Genomic DNA, 17,961 nt, shown 5'->3' on the forward strand with positions numbered 1-17,961 from the left:
TCTTGGTCCTCTTGGTCCCTGCTTCCTCTTGGTCCCTGCTTCCTCTTGGTCCCTGCTTCTTCTTGGTCCTCTTGGTCCCTGCTTCCTCTTGGTCCCTGCTTCCTCTTGGTCCCTGCTTCCTCTTGGTCCCTGCTTCTTCTTGGTCCTCTTGGTCCCTGCTTCCTCTTGGTCCCTGCTTCCTCTTGGTCCCTGCTTCCTCTTGGTCCCTGCTTCCTCTTGGTCCCTGCTTCCTCTTGGTCCCTGCTTCCTCTTGGTCCCTGCTTCTTCCTCCGTGGCCCGCTTGGCCTTTGCTTTTAGCTGCCGTCTTCTCGGTCCCCGCCGCCGCCGCTTCTTCTTCTTCCCCTGCGGCGTCGGCGTTTCCTTTTGGCTTCCGTCGTCGGGGCCGTTCTCGGTCCGGCGGTCGCCAGAGCGGCCGGCGCCCAAACGTCCCGGCCGGCGCACGGAGGCCCCGCGCGCGGGGGGCGCGGAGCAGTGCGGGTCATCGCTTCTCGGCCTTTTGGCTCAAATACTGAGTTTGATTGGTTTAGAGAGCGATCGACCGGCCGGTGGGCGTTACCCCTTTTCAGTTGGTGTCCAATTATTTTTGTGTGTTTTGTGTTAATTTGCATTTTCACTGACCCAGATTTCTGTCTCCCTTTTGTTCACAGGTCCACAGCCGGGTGCCGGAGCCAGTGCTGGAGGAGGAGTCACTCACCGGAATTTTCCATCTTCCACTGGCCCAGCCCAGTGCTGGGCCAGGTGAGTGCCTCCAAGGCCAGTACTTTTCCGGTCCCTCTGTGGGCCTTGTCTTGTGCTTGTTTTGTGTTTGTTTCTGTGTTTTAGCCTGTTTTCTGTATAGTTCCCCCTTTGGTTGTGTAGCTTGTTAGCTGTTTTTGTCTGTCCCCCCCCCCCCATTTGGGGCCTACTTTGTTGTCTTTAGTGTTGTTTTTGGTGTTATAGTCTTGTGTTTTGTAGTGTTTGGTGTAGCCTAGCCACCAATTGCTTGATTGGTGGCAGGTGTGTCTGGTTTAGGTGTTGTCAGTGTTTTTCCGTTGAGTGTGAGTCTCCATCTTGTGGCCGTTTATTTATTTAGCTTTTGTTTAGTCAAGTGTTGTTTGGTCTTTTTCTTGTCCCCCCCCCCCCCCCCCTTTTTGGGCCTATTAAGTGTTGTCTTAAGTGTATTTTGTTTTTAGTCCTTTGTGAGTGTTAGTGTTGTTGGCATAGCCTAGCCGCCAATCCTAGATTGGTGGCAGGTGTGTCCTGTCTGGTTGGTGTCAGTGTTTTTCCGTGTCTTGTGAGTGTTTGTCTCCATCTTGTGGCTGTTTTTTGTTTTGTTTTGTTTTTTTGGATTTATTTAATTGTTACTTGGTCTTTGTTTGTCCTCAGTCCTTGTTAAGTGTTTTGGTTTAATTTTCCCCAGCCGGTCCCTTAAGCCCCTTATTTTTGGAAATTTCATTTAGGTGTTTTTGGTGGTGGTTTGTGTATAGTCCAGTTGCTGTTTGTCACCCCCTCACTTTTGTTCTGTAAGTCATTCCCTCGCCCTACCCCCCCCCCCTCCCCTACCCCCTCCCCCCTGACCTGTGTTTGTGTCTTCCCCTACCCTGTTGTGTTGGTGTGCCCCCCCCCCCCCCCCGTTACCTCTCGCTGTGTCACCCCCCCCCCCTAAGTGTATTGACCTTTGTTGAGTGTTGTTCGTGCCTCCAAAATGTCGGCCGCTCGTGCTGGCATGAGGAGGCACAACAGTGTCCGTTTTATGTTCAAGGTGGTGGGAGGAGTGAAGGTGGAGATGTCCAGGCTGGACTTCTCCAGGAAGGTGCTGCAGAGACTGCTCAGGTTCACCCCGGCCGACCTGAACTGCATCGTGGCCTTGCCTGCCGGGCAGGGCTTCGATGTCAGTTTCAGCGTGGCTGCGGGGCTGAAGGAATTCTGGACACGTTTCGAAGTAAGCAAAGATCAAGTGACCCAAACGTTTCGCGTGGAAAAACTGACTGACAACACCTTGAAAGTGGTGATTGTCAGGATGTTTAATGAGACTGTGAACCCCGAGGATATCTGTGTCTGGTTGAAAAGGTACTGCACAGTTAAAGGGGTTCCAGTTAGAGTGAAGGATCTGGATGGCATATGGAACGGAGCTTGGCGGGTGCCCATCCAGCAGGTTCCAGATTCGACAGGTTTTGAAGGACTGAGGCAGTTACCCTCAATCATAGTGTTGGGGGAGAACAGGGGCTTCGTGCACTACGTGGGACAGCCAAAGTTATGCAGAAAGTGCATGAAGCAGGGGCACCTCGCGGAGGCGTGCCAGGAGGTGGTGTGCGGCAAGTGTCGGGAGATTGGGCACGTCTTCGCGGAGTGCCCCAATGGGAGGGCTTGCAACTTGTGCGGCGAGCTCTCCCACCTGTTCAGAGACTGTCCTCAGTCCTTCGCCAACAAGGTCCGGGCGAGCAGGGCGCCCGCAGAACCTGAGGTGGCAAAGGAGAGACCCGAGGAAAAGAGGGCGGAGGGAGAGACGGAAAAGGAGGCGGAGGAAGTGGGAGTGGCGGAGGAAGTGGTGGCGGACCCTGTTTTTACCCCTTTTAATCAGGTGGCCGCCGAGCACGAGGAAGCGAGAGAGGGCGGGGGAGAGGAGGCTGGGAGCTCTGAGGAGACAGGAGCCTCCAGCTCCTCTCCCAGCACCAGTGACTCGGCGGCCAGCGAAGAGTCTATGCAGTGTGGGCAGCTTTTACTTGGCAAACGAGATAGAGATCTGTCCGCTGACATCGATCCAGCCAGTAAAAAGGGGAGGCCGGAAGTGAGCTCTGGAGAGTCAGATTCCTCTCCTAGGGTATTTCCTTCCAGCTCTCCTAACCAAGTGGCCTTTTTAACGATGAACATCACGGCATCCACCCCCAAGGAGAGCTCAGGCCTCCCCAAACGCCCCTCCAAGAAGAAGAAAGAGATGAAGAGCGAGGAGGTAAGCATAGTTTTATGTTCTTAACACTTGTTTTATTGTTTTATTGTTTTACTCCTTGTAAGATCCCCCCCACGTTTTTAGTCTTATGCACGTCCTTTTAACCCCTTTTACCCTTCTAATGGCGCTCACTTTTAGCACCATAAATGTCAGATGTATCACAACCACTTTTAGGGCGCAGTCCGTTTTAACATTTTTAAGTACTGTGAAAAGCGATGTGTTTTTATTACAGGAATGTGGACTGCCTTTTAAAAACTCCTATTTTAAGTGGGAACAGATGTGGAGCCACGGGCCCTCCTACTGGAGCGGCTCCAATGAGAACAAAAACGACGGAGTGGCGGTTTTAATAAGGAATCCACATGTGTTGGTGAAGGGGTGCACTGCTTTTAGAAATGGACGGGTGCTTTTACTAAATTTGACCTTTTTAGGGAAGGATTTTAAAGTAATCAATGTGTATGGTTTTAGTGATAAGCATGAACGTTTTACGCTTTTAGAAGACCTGCAGTCCCACCTGCTAGGTAGGGCTCCCCTGATTTTAGCAGGGGATTTTAACAGTGTTTTAACTAGGGCTGACAGGAGAGGTGCAGGGGTTGATTTTAAGGTAGACAAGGCATCGACTCTTTTAAACAGTACTGTTAGGGATTTTAGACTGACTGACTGTTTCAAGACCTTGCATCCCAGAGAGGAGGGCCTCACCTGGTTCAGTGATGACGGCACCAAAGCCTCTCGCATTGACTACTGTTTTACCCGGGACGCCCCCCCAACCGATGCTAGATTGACCCCGGTTTTCTTCTCGGACCACTCTATGCTGTCCTGCACCCTTTCACTATCCTCGGGTGTGACTGTAGGGAAGGGTCTGTGGAAACTGAACTGCTCCCTGTTGGAGGACGAGGAGGCCGCGAGGCAGTACAGGGAGCAGTTCAGGGACTGGCAGACCCTCCAGGACTGTTTTGACACCAGAGCACAGTGGTGGGAGATGGTGAAGGGTAGGACCAAAGCCTTTTTTAGTCAGTTAGGGAGAGCCAGGAAAAAGAAAGCAGATAGGCGCATGGTGGGACTGCAGAAACGTTTGGAAAGATATTTTATTCTAAGAAACCAGGGCATTGATTTTAACTACGAGATTAAAGAGGTAAAGCAAGAAATGACTATTTTATCGTTGGAAAAAAGCAAGGGGATTATTTTAAGGAGCAAGGAAAGGGATCTGGAAGAAGGAGAAAAGTGCACCAGGTACTTTTTTAAGAAAATTTTAAGCAGGAGTGGGACTATGTCAAAACTTAAAAACAAGGAAGGAGAAATAATGGAGGAAACAGATGACATTTTAAAAGTAGTAGAGACCTTTTATGGGGAACTGTTTGGGGAAAAAGACATTTTAAGGGAGCGAACGAAAGAGGTTTTAGGGTTTTTAGAGAAAACAGTCGAAAACACGGGCCAACTAGAGGAGGATTTTAACATTGAAGAACTAAACAGGTGTGTTAAGGGTTTTAAGGGAGGGAAGTCTCCGGGGGCAGATGGGCTGCCTCTGGAGTTTTATCTGACCTTTTGGGACATTTTAGCACACGACCTCCTGACTGTTTTTAAAGACCTAGAGGACCTCGACAGACTTCCGGACAGTTTCAGAGTAGGGATAGTGTCATTACTCCATAAAAAAGACGACAGGACCGACCTGAAGAACTGGAGACCCATCACGCTTTTAAATTTTGATTTGAAACTTTTTAGCAAACTTTTAGCCAACAGGATGTCCACGGTTTTAGGCTCAGTGATCCACCCGGATCAAACCTGCGCCATCCCGGGAAGGAAGATCACCGACAGCCTCGTACTGATTAGAGACGCCATCTGTCTTGCGAGAGACAGAAACATTCGTTTAGCAGTACTTAACTTAGATTTCGAAAAAGCTTTTGATCGGGTCTCGCACCAGTACCTGTTTCAGGTACTGCAAAAAATGGGCTATCCGGACAGGTTTATAGCGTGGGTGGGCCTGTTGTATAGGGGTATACACAGTAGATTTATGGTTAACGGGAAACTCACAAACGCAGTCAATGTCCACTGCGGCGTCCGTCAGGGTTGTCCGTTATCTCCCCTTCTCTTTGTCTCCTGCATCGAACCCTTGGCGCAGGTGTTGAGAAGGGACCAACGGATCACTGGGCTGGGAGTCCCGGGGAGCGGGGGACTCTCAGCCACATGCGTTTTATATATGGACGACGTCAATGTTTTATGCACCGACCGACCCTCCATCGACAGGACTCTGGACAGGACTGACTGGTTCGGACTGGCGTCAGGGGCCAAACTGAACAGAAACAAGACAGAGGCCCAGTTTCACGGCCCCTGGCGCACACAGGACTTGACAGGACTGCCACTCACCACACAAACAGACTTGAGGGTTCTAGGGGTTAAATTCGACCGGTTAGGGCTAGGCAGCGGGAACTGGGGTGGTCTACTGGGGAAGACTAGGCAACGACTGGCTTTCTGGGGACTACGCGACTTGACCATCGAAGGACGCATTTTAATCATAAAAACTGTGATTTTACCCCTGTTCTTATTGGTTTCAGCTGTTTTTATCCCCCCAAGAAAAGTGCTTTTAGCCTTGGACCGCTTGGTCTTTTATTTCGTTTGGAAGTCCAAGTGGGAAAGGCTGAAAAGAGAGGTCATGAAGCGCAGCCTTTTTAATGGGGGGAGGAGCCTCCCCAACTTTGCTTTATTTCTAACAAGCAGGTACACCGCCCTCCACGTGGGCCTGGCGAGCAAGGACACCAAGACGGGCCTGCTGGTAAAATTCTGGATGGGCGGGTACCTGCGAGCACTGAGGCTCCTCCCCTCCCCATCGACCTGAGAGTGCCGGTGGCCTTCGACCTCCCACCGGCCTACTCAGTTTTAAAGAAGTTTTTGAAAGATTTTAATCTTGAACAGCAGACAGAGCGAGTTTTAACTAATCACCGTTTTATTCTCTCTGTTGTGCAGGAAGGGGAGCCCGTGAGTCCAGTGCGCGGGCTCGCGCTAGGCGAGCCCTCCACGGTTTGGCGCAACGTGGCCCATCCTGCTCTGCTGAACCGGCACCGCGACCTCAACTGGATGGTGGCCCATGAGATCCTCCCGGTCAGAGCCGTCATGCACTCCCGGGGCATGGGACGAACATCGAGGTGCCCACGGCCGAGTTGTGGCGGAGACGAGACCGTGCGGCACCTGCTCTGGGAGTGCAGGGCCGCCCGGGACCTGTGGATCCAAGCGGGGCCCCTGATAACCCCGAGCCTGCCGGCAGGGGAGGTCCTAACAGCACAGCTGGTGCTCTACGGGGTGAGTCAGAGACCCATACCATCGGGACAATTCCGCCAGCTCTGGCTCACCCTGACATGCTACAAGGAGGCACTTTGGACCTCCAGAAACCTGCTGGTGGGGAAGCGCGTGGAGACGGCCACCCAGGCAGTGGCGATGCTGGCTACAGGGACCCTAGGGTGGTACGTCCCACGCGCCATTCGGAAGGGGCCCCCACCCACGTGAAGTGGTCCGGGCGGCCGCGGCCTGACTGCGCCGGAATGGCTGCCGTGGTCGAGGATCTCCGCTGGGCCCCAGAGGTGAAACGGAGCGGTGACCGGTTCGGTGGAGCGGGAGGAATCGGCCCCGTTCATGGACTCCGAGCCCCCCTATCATTGCACAACAGAGACTTTTAAAACTTTTACACACATTTCTCAAACATGTCTTAACCCCGTATTGATGTGACACTTTTTATGGCTTTTATAACACTGTGTTTTAAAGTATTGTCTTGTTTTAAGTATTGTCTTTTAACATACATACTTTTAAAATTTGATCGAGCACATGTGTCTTTTATCCAAATGTATGCCTTTTAAAGTGTTTTAAGACATGCTAATTGGTAAATGCTAAAATTTTGAAATGTGTTTTTAACGCTCTGTCTTGCTGCAAATGATCAATAAATTCTTTCAAAAGAAAAAATCTGTTCTTATCAGTTTAATATCTGATACGTCCTCCATGCGAGGACAACATATTAAACGGATTTTTGCCACAGGGAGTCGGAACAGGGGCTCGCTCCGTCCGCTCCGCGCATCGCCCCGGTATTGCAGCGCCTCCGGGAAGGGTGCACTCTTTCTAAGCGTGTCAAAGGGAAAAAACGAGGGAGTGAGCGATTGGGGTTGGGGCTGGGGTTTTTGGGGTTGGGGCTGGGGTTTTTGGGGTTGGGGCTTGGGTTTTTGTGGCGATGAGGTGAAAAAAGGGGTTTGACGCGCGGCGGCGGAGGCGGCGGAGGCGGCGGAGCCCCGTCGGCCGGCGGTGTTTTCCCGCCCTTTTAGATATAAAAAAAAAAAAAAAAAAAACCTGAAGTGAGGTGAGTGACTTGAAATGGGGGAGACAGTGAGTGAGTGAGTGAGTGAGTGAGTGAGTGAGTGAGTGAGTGAGTGAGTGAGAGTGAAAGAGAGAGAGAGTGAAAGAGAGACAGTGAAAGAGAGAGAGTGAAAGAGAGAGAGTGAAAGAGAGAGAGAGTGAAAGCCCCTTTGCGGCCGGTGGCGTTTCCACGCCTTTTCCCGGAAAGGAAGGACGCCGCCGCGGACGAGCGAGCCAGGGCCAACGGAGGGGTCGGGAGCGGGCCGTTTGGGCGGTTTCAAAAAACGGTCACTCTGGCTCCCCTTCAGCACGCACAAGCCTTTCGCCTTTTACTAAAGACTTCCGTGGAGGGGAGCGCCGACGAGCGGGACGTGGTATTTTTGGTCGGCTTTGCCCGAGGGAGGGCAGAGCCTGATGGATTTGTGAGGAAAAAAAGCAGGGTAAGGTTAGCGTTGGGTGGCTGGGTGGGTGGGTGGGTGGGTGGGTGCGTGCGTGCGTGCGTGCGTGCAGGTCTTTTTGTCTTCCTTTTTCCTCTGCTTAATCCCGATCCCTTGGCCTTTTGGTCCCTGCTCCTTCCGTGGCCCGCTGGGCCTCTTGGTCCCTGCTTCCTCTTGGTCCCTGCTTCTTCTTGGTCCTCTTGGTCCCTGCTTCCTCTTGGTCCCTGCTTCCTCTTGGTCCCTGCTTCTTCTTGGTCCTCTTGGTCCCTGCTTCCTCTTGGTCCCTGCTTCCTCTTGGTCCCTGCTTCCTCTTGGTCCCTGCTTCTTCTTGGTCCTCTTGGTCCCTGCTTCCTCTTGGTCCCTGCTTCCTCTTGGTCCCTGCTTCCTCTTGGTCCCTGCTTCCTCTTGGTCCCTGCTTCCTCTTGGTCCCTGCTTCCTCTTGGTCCCTGCTTCTTCCTCCGTGGCCCGCTTGGCCTTTGCTTTTAGCTGCCGTCTTCTCGGTCCCCGCCGCCGCCGCTTCTTCTTCTTCCCCTGCGGCGTCGGCGTTTCCTTTTGGCTTCCGTCGTCGGGGCCGTTCTCGGTCCGGCGGTCGCCAGAGCGGCCGGCGCCCAAACGTCCCGGCCGGCGCACGGAGGCCCCGCGCGCGGGGGGCGCGGAGCAGTGCGGGTCATCGCTTCTCGGCCTTTTGGCTAAGATCAAGTGTAGTATCTGTTCTTATCAGTTTAATATCTGATACGTCCTCCATGCGAGGACAACATATTAAACGGATTTTTGCCACAGGGAGTCGGAACAGGGGCTCGCTCCGTCCGCTCCGCGCATCGCCCCGGTATTGCAGCGCCTCCGGGAAGGGTGCACTCTTTCTAAGCGTGTCAAAGGGAAAAAACGAGGGAGTGAGCGATTGGGGTTGGGGCTGGGGTTTTTGGGGTTGGGGCTGGGGTTTTTGGGGTTGGGGCTTGGGTTTTTGTGGCGATGAGGTGAAAAAAGGGGTTTGACGCGCGGCGGCGGAGGCGGCGGAGGCGGCGGAGCCCCGTCGGCCGGCGGCGTTTTCCCGCCCTTTTAGATATAAAAAAAAAAAAAAAAAAAAAAACCTGAAGTGAGGTGAGTGACTTGAAATGGGGGAGACAGTGAGTGAGTGAGTGAGTGAGTGAGTGAGTGAGTGAGAGTGAAAGAGAGAGAGAGTGAAAGAGAGACAGTGAAAGAGAGAGAGTGAAAGAGAGAGAGTGAAAGAGAGAGAGAGTGAAAGCCCCTTTGCGGCCGGTGGCGTTTCCACGCCTTTTCCCGGAAAGGAAGGACGCCGCCGCGGACGAGCGAGCCAGGGCCAACGGAGGGGTCGGGAGCGGGCCGTTTGGGCGGTTTCAAAAAAAACGGTCACTCTGGCTCCCCTTCAGCACGCACAAGCCTTTCGCCTTTTACTAAAGACTTCCGTGGAGGGGAGCGCCGACGAGCGGGACGTGGTATTTTTGGTCGGCTTTGCCCGAGGGAGGGCAGAGCCTGATGGATTTGTGAGGAAAAAAAGCAGGGTAAGGTTAGCGTTGGGTGGCTGGGTGGGTGGGTGGGTGGGTGGGTGCGTGCGTGCGTGCGTGCGTGCAGGTCTTTTTGTCTTCCTTTTTCCTCTGCTTAATCCCGATCCCTTGGCCTTTTGGTCCCTGCTCCTTCCGTGGCCCGCTGGGCCTCTTGGTCCCTGCTTCCTCTTGGTCCCTGCTTCTTCTTGGTCCTCTTGGTCCCTGCTTCCTCTTGGTCCCTGCTTCCTCTTGGTCCCTGCTTCTTCTTGGTCCTCTTGGTCCCTGCTTCCTCTTGGTCCCTGCTTCCTCTTGGTCCCTGCTTCCTCTTGGTCCCTGCTTCTTCTTGGTCCTCTTGGTCCCTGCTTCCTCTTGGTCCCTGCTTCCTCTTGGTCCCTGCTTCCTCTTGGTCCCTGCTTCCTCTTGGTCCCTGCTTCCTCTTGGTCCCTGCTTCCTCTTGGTCCCTGCTTCTTCCTCCGTGGCCCGCTTGGCCTTTGCTTTTAGCTGCCGTCTTCTCGGTCCCCGCCGCCGCCGCTTCTTCTTCTTCCCCTGCGGCGTCGGCGTTTCCTTTTGGCTTCCGTCGTCGGGGCCGTTCTCGGTCCGGCGGTCGCCAGAGCGGCCGGCGCCCAAACGTCCCGGCCGGCGCACGGAGGCCCCGCGCGCGGGGGGCGCGGAGCAGTGCGGGTCATCGCTTCTCGGCCTTTTGGCTAAGATCAAGTGTAGTATCTGTTCTTATCAGTTTAATATCTGATACGTCCTCCATGCGAGGACAACATATTAAACGGATTTTTGCCACAGGGAGTCGGAACAGGGGCTCGCTCCGTCCGCTCCGCGCATCGCCCCGGTATTGCAGCGCCTCCGGGAAGGGTGCACTCTTTCTAAGCGTGTCAAAGGGAAAAAACGAGGGAGTGAGCGATTGGGGTTGGGGCTGGGGTTTTTGGGGTTGGGGCTGGGGTTTTTGGGGTTGGGGCTTGGGTTTTTGTGGCGATGAGGTGAAAAAAGGGGTTTGACGCGCGGCGGCGGAGGCGGCGGAGGCGGCGGAGCCCCGTCGGCCGGCGGCGTTTTCCCGCCCTTTTAGATATAAAAAAAAAAAAAAAAAAAAAAAACCTGAAGTGAGGTGAGTGACTTGAAATGGGGGAGACAGTGAGTGAGTGAGTGAGTGAGTGAGTGAGTGAGTGAGTGAGTGAGTGAGAGTGAAAGAGAGAGAGAGTGAAAGAGAGACAGTGAAAGAGAGAGAGTGAAAGAGAGAGAGTGAAAGAGAGAGAGTGAAAGCCCCTTTGCGGCCGGTGGCGTTTCCACGCCTTTTCCCGGAAAGGAAGGACGCCGCCGCGGACGAGCGAGCCAGAGGGCCAACGGAGGGGTCGGGAGCGGCGTTTGGGCGGTTTCAAAAAAAACGGTCACTCTGGCTCCCCTTCAGCACGCACAAGCCTTTCGCCTTTTACTAAAGACTTCCGTGGAGGGGAGCGCCGACGAGCGGGACGTGGTATTTTTGGTCGGCTTTGCCCGAGGGAGGGCAGAGCCTGATGGATTTGTGAGGAAAAAAAGCAGGGTAAGGTTAGCGTTGGGTGGCTGGGTGGGTGGGTGGGTGGGTGGGTGCGTGCGTGCGTGCGTGCGTGCAGGTCTTTTTGTCTTCCTTTTTCCTCTGCTTAATCCCGATCCCTTGGCCTTTTGGTCCCTGCTCCTTCCGTGGCCCGCTGGGCCTCTTGGTCCCTGCTTCCTCTTGGTCCCTGCTTCTTCTTGGTCCTCTTGGTCCCTGCTTCCTCTTGGTCCCTGCTTCCTCTTGGTCCCTGCTTCTTCTTGGTCCTCTTGGTCCCTGCTTCCTCTTGGTCCCTGCTTCCTCTTGGTCCCTGCTTCCTCTTGGTCCCTGCTTCTTCTTGGTCCTCTTGGTCCCTGCTTCCTCTTGGTCCCTGCTTCCTCTTGGTCCCTGCTTCCTCTTGGTCCCTGCTTCCTCTTGGTCCCTGCTTCCTCTTGGTCCCTGCTTCCTCTTGGTCCCTGCTTCTTCCTCCGTGGCCCGCTTGGCCTTTGCTTTTAGCTGCCGTCTTCTCGGTCCCCGCCGCCGCCGCTTCTTCTTCTTCCCCTGCGGCGTCGGCGTTTCCTTTTGGCTTCCGTCGTCGGGGCCGTTCTCGGTCCGGCGGTCGCCAGAGCGGCCGGCGCCCAAACGTCCCGGCCGGCGCACGGAGGCCCCGCGCGCGGGGGGCGCGGAGCAGTGCGGGTCATCGCTTCTCGGCCTTTTGGCTAAGATCAAGTGTAGTATCTGTTCTTATCAGTTTAATATCTGATACGTCCTCCATGCGAGGACAACATATTAAACGGATTTTTGCCACAGGGAGTCGGAACAGGGGCTCGCTCCGTCCGCTCCGCGCATCGCCCCGGTATTGCAGCGCCTCCGGGAAGGGTGCACTCTTTCTAAGCGTGTCAAAGGGAAAAAACGAGGGAGTGAGCGATTGGGGTTGGGGCTGGGGTTTTTGGGGTTGGGGCTGGGGTTTTTGGGGTTGGGGCTTGGGTTTTTGTGGCGATGAGGTGAAAAAAGGGGTTTGACGCGCGGCGGCGGAGGCGGCGGAGGCGGCGGAGCCCCGTCGGCCGGCGGCGTTTTCCCGCCCTTTTAGATATAAAAAAAAAAAAAAAAAAAAAAACCTGAAGTGAGGTGAGTGACTTGAAATGGGGGAGACAGTGAGTGAGTGAGTGAGTGAGTGAGTGAGTGAGTGAGAGTGAAAGAGAGAGAGAGTGAAAGAGAGACAGTGAAAGAGAGAGAGTGAAAGAGAGAGAGTGAAAGAGAGAGAGAGTGAAAGCCCCTTTGCGGCCGGTGGCGTTTCCACGCCTTTTCCCGGAAAGGAAGGACGCCGCCGCGGACGAGCGAGCCAGGGCCAACGGAGGGGTCGGGAGCGGGCCGTTTGGGCGGTTTCAAAAAAAACGGTCACTCTGGCTCCCCTTCAGCACGCACAAGCCTTTCGCCTTTTACTAAAGACTTCCGTGGAGGGGAGCGCCGACGAGCGGGACGTGGTATTTTTGGTCGGCTTTGCCCGAGGGAGGGCAGAGCCTGATGGATTTGTGAGGAAAAAAAGCAGGGTAAGGTTAGCGTTGGGTGGCTGGGTGGGTGGGTGGGTGGGTGGGTGCGTGCGTGCGTGCGTGCGTGCAGGTCTTTTTGTCTTCCTTTTTCCTCTGCTTAATCCCGATCCCTTGGCCTTTTGGTCCCTGCTCCTTCCGTGGCCCGCTGGGCCTCTTGGTCCCTGCTTCCTCTTGGTCCCTGCTTCTTCTTGGTCCTCTTGGTCCCTGCTTCCTCTTGGTCCCTGCTTCCTCTTGGTCCCTGCTTCTTCTTGGTCCTCTTGGTCCCTGCTTCCTCTTGGTCCCTGCTTCCTCTTGGTCCCTGCTTCCTCTTGGTCCCTGCTTCTTCTTGGTCCTCTTGGTCCCTGCTTCCTCTTGGTCCCTGCTTCCTCTTGGTCCCTGCTTCCTCTTGGTCCCTGCTTCCTCTTGGTCCCTGCTTCCTCTTGGTCCCTGCTTCCTCTTGGTCCCTGCTTCTTCCTCCGTGGCCCGCTTGGCCTTTGCTTTTAGCTGCCGTCTTCTCGGTCCCCGCCGCCGCCGCTTCTTCTTCTTCCCCTGCGGCGTCGGCGTTTCCTTTTGGCTTCCGTCGTCGGGGCCGTTCTCGGTCCGGCGGTCGCCAGAGCGGCCGGCGCCCAAACGTCCCGGCCGGCGCACGGAGGCCCCGCGCGCGGGGGGCGCGGAGCAGTGCGGGTCATCGCTTCTCGGCCTTTTGGCTCAAATACTGAGTTTGATTGGTTTAGAGAGCGATCGACCGGCCGGTGGGCGTTACCCCTTTTCAGTTGGTGTCCAATTATTTTTGTGTGTTTTGTGTTAATTTGCATTTTCACTGACCCAGATTTCTGTCTCCCTTTTGTTCACAGGTCCACAGCCGGGTGCCGGAGCCAGTGCTGGAGGAGGAGTCACTCACCGGAATTTTCCATCTTCCACTGGCCCAGCCCAGTGCTGGGCCAGGTGAGTGCCTCCAAGGCCAGTACTTTTCCGGTCCCTCTGTGGGCCTTGTCTTGTGCTTGTTTTGTGTTTGTTTCTGTGTTTTAGCCTGTTTTCTGTATAGTTCCCCCTTTGGTTGTGTAGCTTGTTAGCTGTTTTTGTCTGTCCCCCCCCCCCCATTTGGGGCCTACTTTGTTGTCTTTAGTGTTGTTTTTGGTGTTATAGTCTTGTGTTTTGTAGTGTTTGGTGTAGCCTAGCCACCAATTGCTTGATTGGTGGCAGGTGTGTCTGGTTTAGGTGTTGTCAGTGTTTTTCCGTTGAGTGTGAGTCTCCATCTTGTGGCCGTTTATTTATTTAGCTTTTGTTTAGTCAAGTGTTGTTTGGTCTTTTTCTTGTCCCCCCCCCCCCCTTTTTGGGCCTATTAAGTGTTGTCTTAAGTGTATTTTGTTTTTAGTCCTTTGTGAGTGTTAGTGTTGTTGGCATAGCCTAGCCGCCAATCCTAGATTGGTGGCAGGTGTGTCCTGTCTGGTTGGTGTCAGTGTTTTTCCGTGTCTTGTGAGTGTTTGTCTCCATCTTGTGGCTGTTTTTTGTTTTGTTTTGTTTTTTTGGATTTATTTAATTGTTACTTGGTCTTTGTTTGTCCTCAGTCCTTGTTAAGTGTTTTGGTTTAATTTTCCCCAGCCGGTCCCTTAAGCCCCTTATTTTTGGAAATTTCATTTAGGTGTTTTTGGTGGTGGTTTGTGTATAGTCCAGTTGCTGTTTGTCACCCCCTCACTTTTGTTCTGTAAGTCATTCCCTCGCCCTACCCCCCCCCTCCCCTACCCCCTCCCCCCTGACCTGTGTTTGTGTCTTCCCCTACCCTGTTGTGTTGGTGTGCCCCCCCCCCCCCCCCCCGTTACCTCTCGCTGTGTCACCCCCCCCCCTAAGTGTATTGACCTTTGTTGAGTGTTGTTCGTGCCTCCAAAATGTCGGCCGCTCGTGCTGGCATGAGGAGGCACAACAGTGTCCGTTTTATGTTCAAGGTGGTGGGAGGAGTGAAGGTGGAGATGTCCAGGCTGGACTTCTCCAGGAAGGTGCTGCAGAGACTGCTCAGGTTCACCCCGGCCGACCTGAACTGCATCGTGGCCTTGCCTGCCGGGCAGGGCTTCGATGTCAGTTTCAGCGTGGCTGCGGGGCTGAAGGAATTCTGGACACGTTTCGAAGTAAGCAAAGATCAAGTGACCCAAACGTTTCGCGTGGAAAAACTGACTGACAACACCTTGAAAGTGGTGATTGTCAGGATGTTTAATGAGACTGTGAACCCCGAGGATATCTGTGTCTGGTTGAAAAGGTACTGCACAGTTAAAGGGGTTCCAGTTAGAGTGAAGGATCTGGATGGCATATGGAACGGAGCTTGGCGGGTGCCCATCCAGCAGGTTCCAGATTCGACAGGTTTTGAAGGACTGAGGCAGTTACCCTCAATCATAGTGTTGGGGGAGAACAGGGGCTTCGTGCACTACGTGGGACAGCCAAAGTTATGCAGAAAGTGCATGAAGCAGGGGCACCTCGCGGAGGCGTGCCAGGAGGTGGTGTGCGGCAAGTGTCGGGAGATTGGGCACGTCTTCGCGGAGTGCCCCAATGGGAGGGCTTGCAACTTGTGCGGCGAGCTCTCCCACCTGTTCAGAGACTGTCCTCAGTCCTTCGCCAACAAGGTCCGGGCGAGCAGGGCGCCCGCAGAACCTGAGGTGGCAAAGGAGAGACCCGAGGAAAAGAGGGCGGAGGGAGAGACGGAAAAGGAGGCGGAGGAAGTGGGAGTGGCGGAGGAAGTGGTGGCGGACCCTGTTTTTACCCCTTTTAATCAGGTGGCCGCCGAGCACGAGGAAGCGAGAGAGGGCGGGGGAGAGGAGGCTGGGAGCTCTGAGGAGACAGGAGCCTCCAGCTCCTCTCCCAGCACCAGTGACTCGGCGGCCAGCGAAGAGTCTATGCAGTGTGGGCAGCTTTTACTTGGCAAACGAGATAGAGATCTGTCCGCTGACATCGATCCAGCCAGTAAAAAGGGGAGGCCGGAAGTGAGCTCTGGAGAGTCAGATTCCTCTCCTAGGGTATTTCCTTCCAGCTCTCCTAACCAAGTGGCCTTTTTAACGATGAACATCACGGCATCCACCCCCAAGGAGAGCTCAGGCCTCCCCAAACGCCCCTCCAAGAAGAAGAAAGAGATGAAGAGCGAGGAGGTAAGCATAGTTTTATGTTCTTAACACTTGTTTTATTGTTTTATTGTTTTACTCCTTGTAAGATCCCCCCCACGTTTTTAGTCTTATGCACGTCCTTTTAACCCCTTTTACCCTTCTAATGGCGCTCACTTTTAGCACCATAAATGTCAGATGTATCACAACCACTTTTAGGGCGCAGTCCGTTTTAACATTTTTAAGTACTGTGAAAAGCGATGTGTTTTTATTACAGGAATGTGGACTGCCTTTTAAAAACTCCTATTTTAAGTGGGAACAGATGTGGAGCCACGGGCCCTCCTACTGGAGCGGCTCCAATGAGAACAAAAACGACGGAGTGGCGGTTTTAATAAGGAATCCACATGTGTTGGTGAAGGGGTGCACTGCTTTTAGAAATGGACGGGTGCTTTTACTAAATTTGACCTTTTTAGGGAAGGATTTTAAAGTAATCAATGTGTATGGTTTTAGTGATAAGCATGAACGTTTTACGCTTTTAGAAGACCTGCAGTCCCACCTGCTAGGTAGGGCTCCCCTGATTTTAGCAGGGGATTTTAACAGTGTTTTAACTAGGGCTGACAGGAGAGGTGCAGGGGTTGATTTTAAGGTAGACAAGGCATCGACTCTTTTAAACAGTACTGTTAGGGATTTTAGACTGACTGACTGTTTCAAGACCTTGCATCCCAGAGAGGAGGGCCTCACCTGGTTCAGTGATGACGGCACCAAAGCCTCTCGCATTGACTACTGTTTTACCCGGGACGCCCCCCCAACCGATGCTAGATTGACCCCGGTTTTCTTCTCGGACCACTCTATGCTGTCCTGCACCCTTTCACTATCCTCGGGTGTGACTGTAGGGAAGGGTCTGTGGAAACTGAACTGCTCCCTGTTGGAGGACGAGGAGGCCGCGAGGCAGTACAGGGAGCAGTTCAGGGACTGGCAGACCCTCCAGGACTGTTTTGACACCAGAGCACAGTGGTGGGAGATGGTGAAGGGTAGGACCAAAGCCTTTTTTAGTCAGTTAGGGAGAGCCAGGAAAAAGAAAGCAGATAGGCGCATGGTGGGACTGCAGAAACGTTTGGAAAGATATTTTATTCTAAGAAACCAGGGCATTGATTTTAACTACGAGATTAAAGAGGTAAAGCAAGAAATGACTATTTTATCGTTGGAAAAAAGCAAGGGGATTATTTTAAGGAGCAAGGAAAGGGATCTGGAAGAAGGAGAAAAGTGCACCAGGTACTTTTTTAAGAAAATTTTAAGCAGGAGTGGGACTATGTCAAAACTTAAAAACAAGGAAGGAGAAATAATGGAGGAAACAGATGACATTTTAAAAGTAGTAGAGACCTTTTATGGGGAACTGTTTGGGGAAAAAGACATTTTAAGGGAGCGAACGAAAGAGGTTTTAGGGTTTTTAGAGAAAACAGTCGAAAACACGGGCCAACTAGAGGAGGATTTTAACATTGAAGAACTAAACAGGTGTGTTAAGGGTTTTAAGGGAGGGAAGTCTCCGGGGGCAGATGGGCTGCCTCTGGAGTTTTATCTGACCTTTTGGGACATTTTAGCACACGACCTCCTGACTGTTTTTAAAGACCTAGAGGACCTCGACAGACTTCCGGACAGTTTCAGAGTAGGGATAGTGTCATTACTCCATAAAAAAGACGACAGGACCGACCTGAAGAACTGGAGACCCATCACGCTTTTAAATTTTGATTTGAAACTTTTTAGCAAACTTTTAGCCAACAGGATGTCCACGGTTTTAGGCTCAGTGATCCACCCGGATCAAACCTGCGCCATCCCGGGAAGGAAGATCACCGACAGCCTCGTACTGATTAGAGACGCCATCTGTCTTGCGAGAGACAGAAACATTCGTTTAGCAGTACTTAACTTAGATTTCGAAAAAGCTTTTGATCGGGTCTCGCACCAGTACCTGTTTCAGGTACTGCAAAAAATGGGCTATCCGGACAGGTTTATAGCGTGGGTGGGCCTGTTGTATAGGGGTATACACAGTAGATTTATGGTTAACGGGAAACTCACAAACGCAGTCAATGTCCACTGCGGCGTCCGTCAGGGTTGTCCGTTATCTCCCCTTCTCTTTGTCTCCTGCATCGAACCCTTGGCGCAGGTGTTGAGAAGGGACCAACGGATCACTGGGCTGGGAGTCCCGGGGAGCGGGGGACTCTCAGCCACATGCGTTTTATATATGGACGACGTCAATGTTTTATGCACCGACCGACCCTCCATCGACAGGACTCTGGACAGGACTGACTGGTTCGGACTGGCGTCAGGGGCCAAACTGAACAGAAACAAGACAGAGGCCCAGTTTCACGGCCCCTGGCGCACACAGGACTTGACAGGACTGCCACTCACCACACAAACAGACTTGAGGGTTCTAGGGGTTAAATTCGACCGGTTAGGGCTAGGCAGCGGGAACTGGGGTGGTCTACTGGGGAAGACTAGGCAACGACTGGCTTTCTGGGGACTACGCGACTTGACCATCGAAGGACGCATTTTAATCATAAAAACTGTGATTTTACCCCTGTTCTTATTGGTTTCAGCTGTTTTTATCCCCCCAAGAAAAGTGCTTTTAGCCTTGGACCGCTTGGTCTTTT

General features: G+C 53.3%; 7 non-coding genes and 1 pseudogene across 7 annotated transcripts; all 8 read left to right on the forward strand.

Annotated features, from left to right (window-relative positions):
- The first annotated feature begins 6,845 nt into the window (after window positions 1-6,845).
- On the forward strand, window positions 6,846-7,021 carry LOC146227313 (U2 spliceosomal RNA; annotated as a pseudogene).
- A 519-nt stretch (window positions 7,022-7,540) lies between these two features.
- LOC146227314 (U5 spliceosomal RNA) lies at window positions 7,541-7,659 on the forward strand. The gene has a single exon (XR_014750591.1). It is a non-coding gene; the product is annotated as a U5 spliceosomal RNA (small nuclear RNA).
- Window positions 7,660-8,358: 699 nt separating this feature from the next.
- On the forward strand, window positions 8,359-8,549 carry LOC146227315 (U2 spliceosomal RNA). The gene has a single exon (XR_014750663.1). It is a non-coding gene; the product is annotated as a U2 spliceosomal RNA (small nuclear RNA).
- Window positions 8,550-9,057: 508 nt separating this feature from the next.
- Window positions 9,058-9,176, forward strand: LOC146227316 (U5 spliceosomal RNA). The gene has a single exon (XR_014750592.1). It is a non-coding gene; the product is annotated as a U5 spliceosomal RNA (small nuclear RNA).
- A 699-nt stretch (window positions 9,177-9,875) lies between these two features.
- LOC146227317 (U2 spliceosomal RNA) lies at window positions 9,876-10,066 on the forward strand. Its single transcript, XR_014750664.1, has one exon. It is a non-coding gene; the product is annotated as a U2 spliceosomal RNA (small nuclear RNA).
- A 519-nt stretch (window positions 10,067-10,585) lies between these two features.
- On the forward strand, window positions 10,586-10,704 carry LOC146227318 (U5 spliceosomal RNA). The gene has a single exon (XR_014750594.1). It is a non-coding gene; the product is annotated as a U5 spliceosomal RNA (small nuclear RNA).
- Window positions 10,705-11,403: 699 nt separating this feature from the next.
- On the forward strand, window positions 11,404-11,594 carry LOC146227319 (U2 spliceosomal RNA). Its single transcript, XR_014750665.1, has one exon. It is a non-coding gene; the product is annotated as a U2 spliceosomal RNA (small nuclear RNA).
- Window positions 11,595-12,102: 508 nt separating this feature from the next.
- Window positions 12,103-12,221, forward strand: LOC146227320 (U5 spliceosomal RNA). Its single transcript, XR_014750595.1, has one exon. It is a non-coding gene; the product is annotated as a U5 spliceosomal RNA (small nuclear RNA).
- The last annotated feature ends 5,740 nt before the right edge of the window (window positions 12,222-17,961 follow it).

Source organism: Hypomesus nipponensis, chromosome 25 (genome assembly GCF_054491055.1).
Source record: "Hypomesus nipponensis isolate SF chromosome 25, ASM5449105v1, whole genome shotgun sequence".
NCBI classification, from domain to species: Eukaryota; Metazoa; Chordata; class Actinopteri; order Osmeriformes; family Osmeridae; genus Hypomesus; species Hypomesus nipponensis.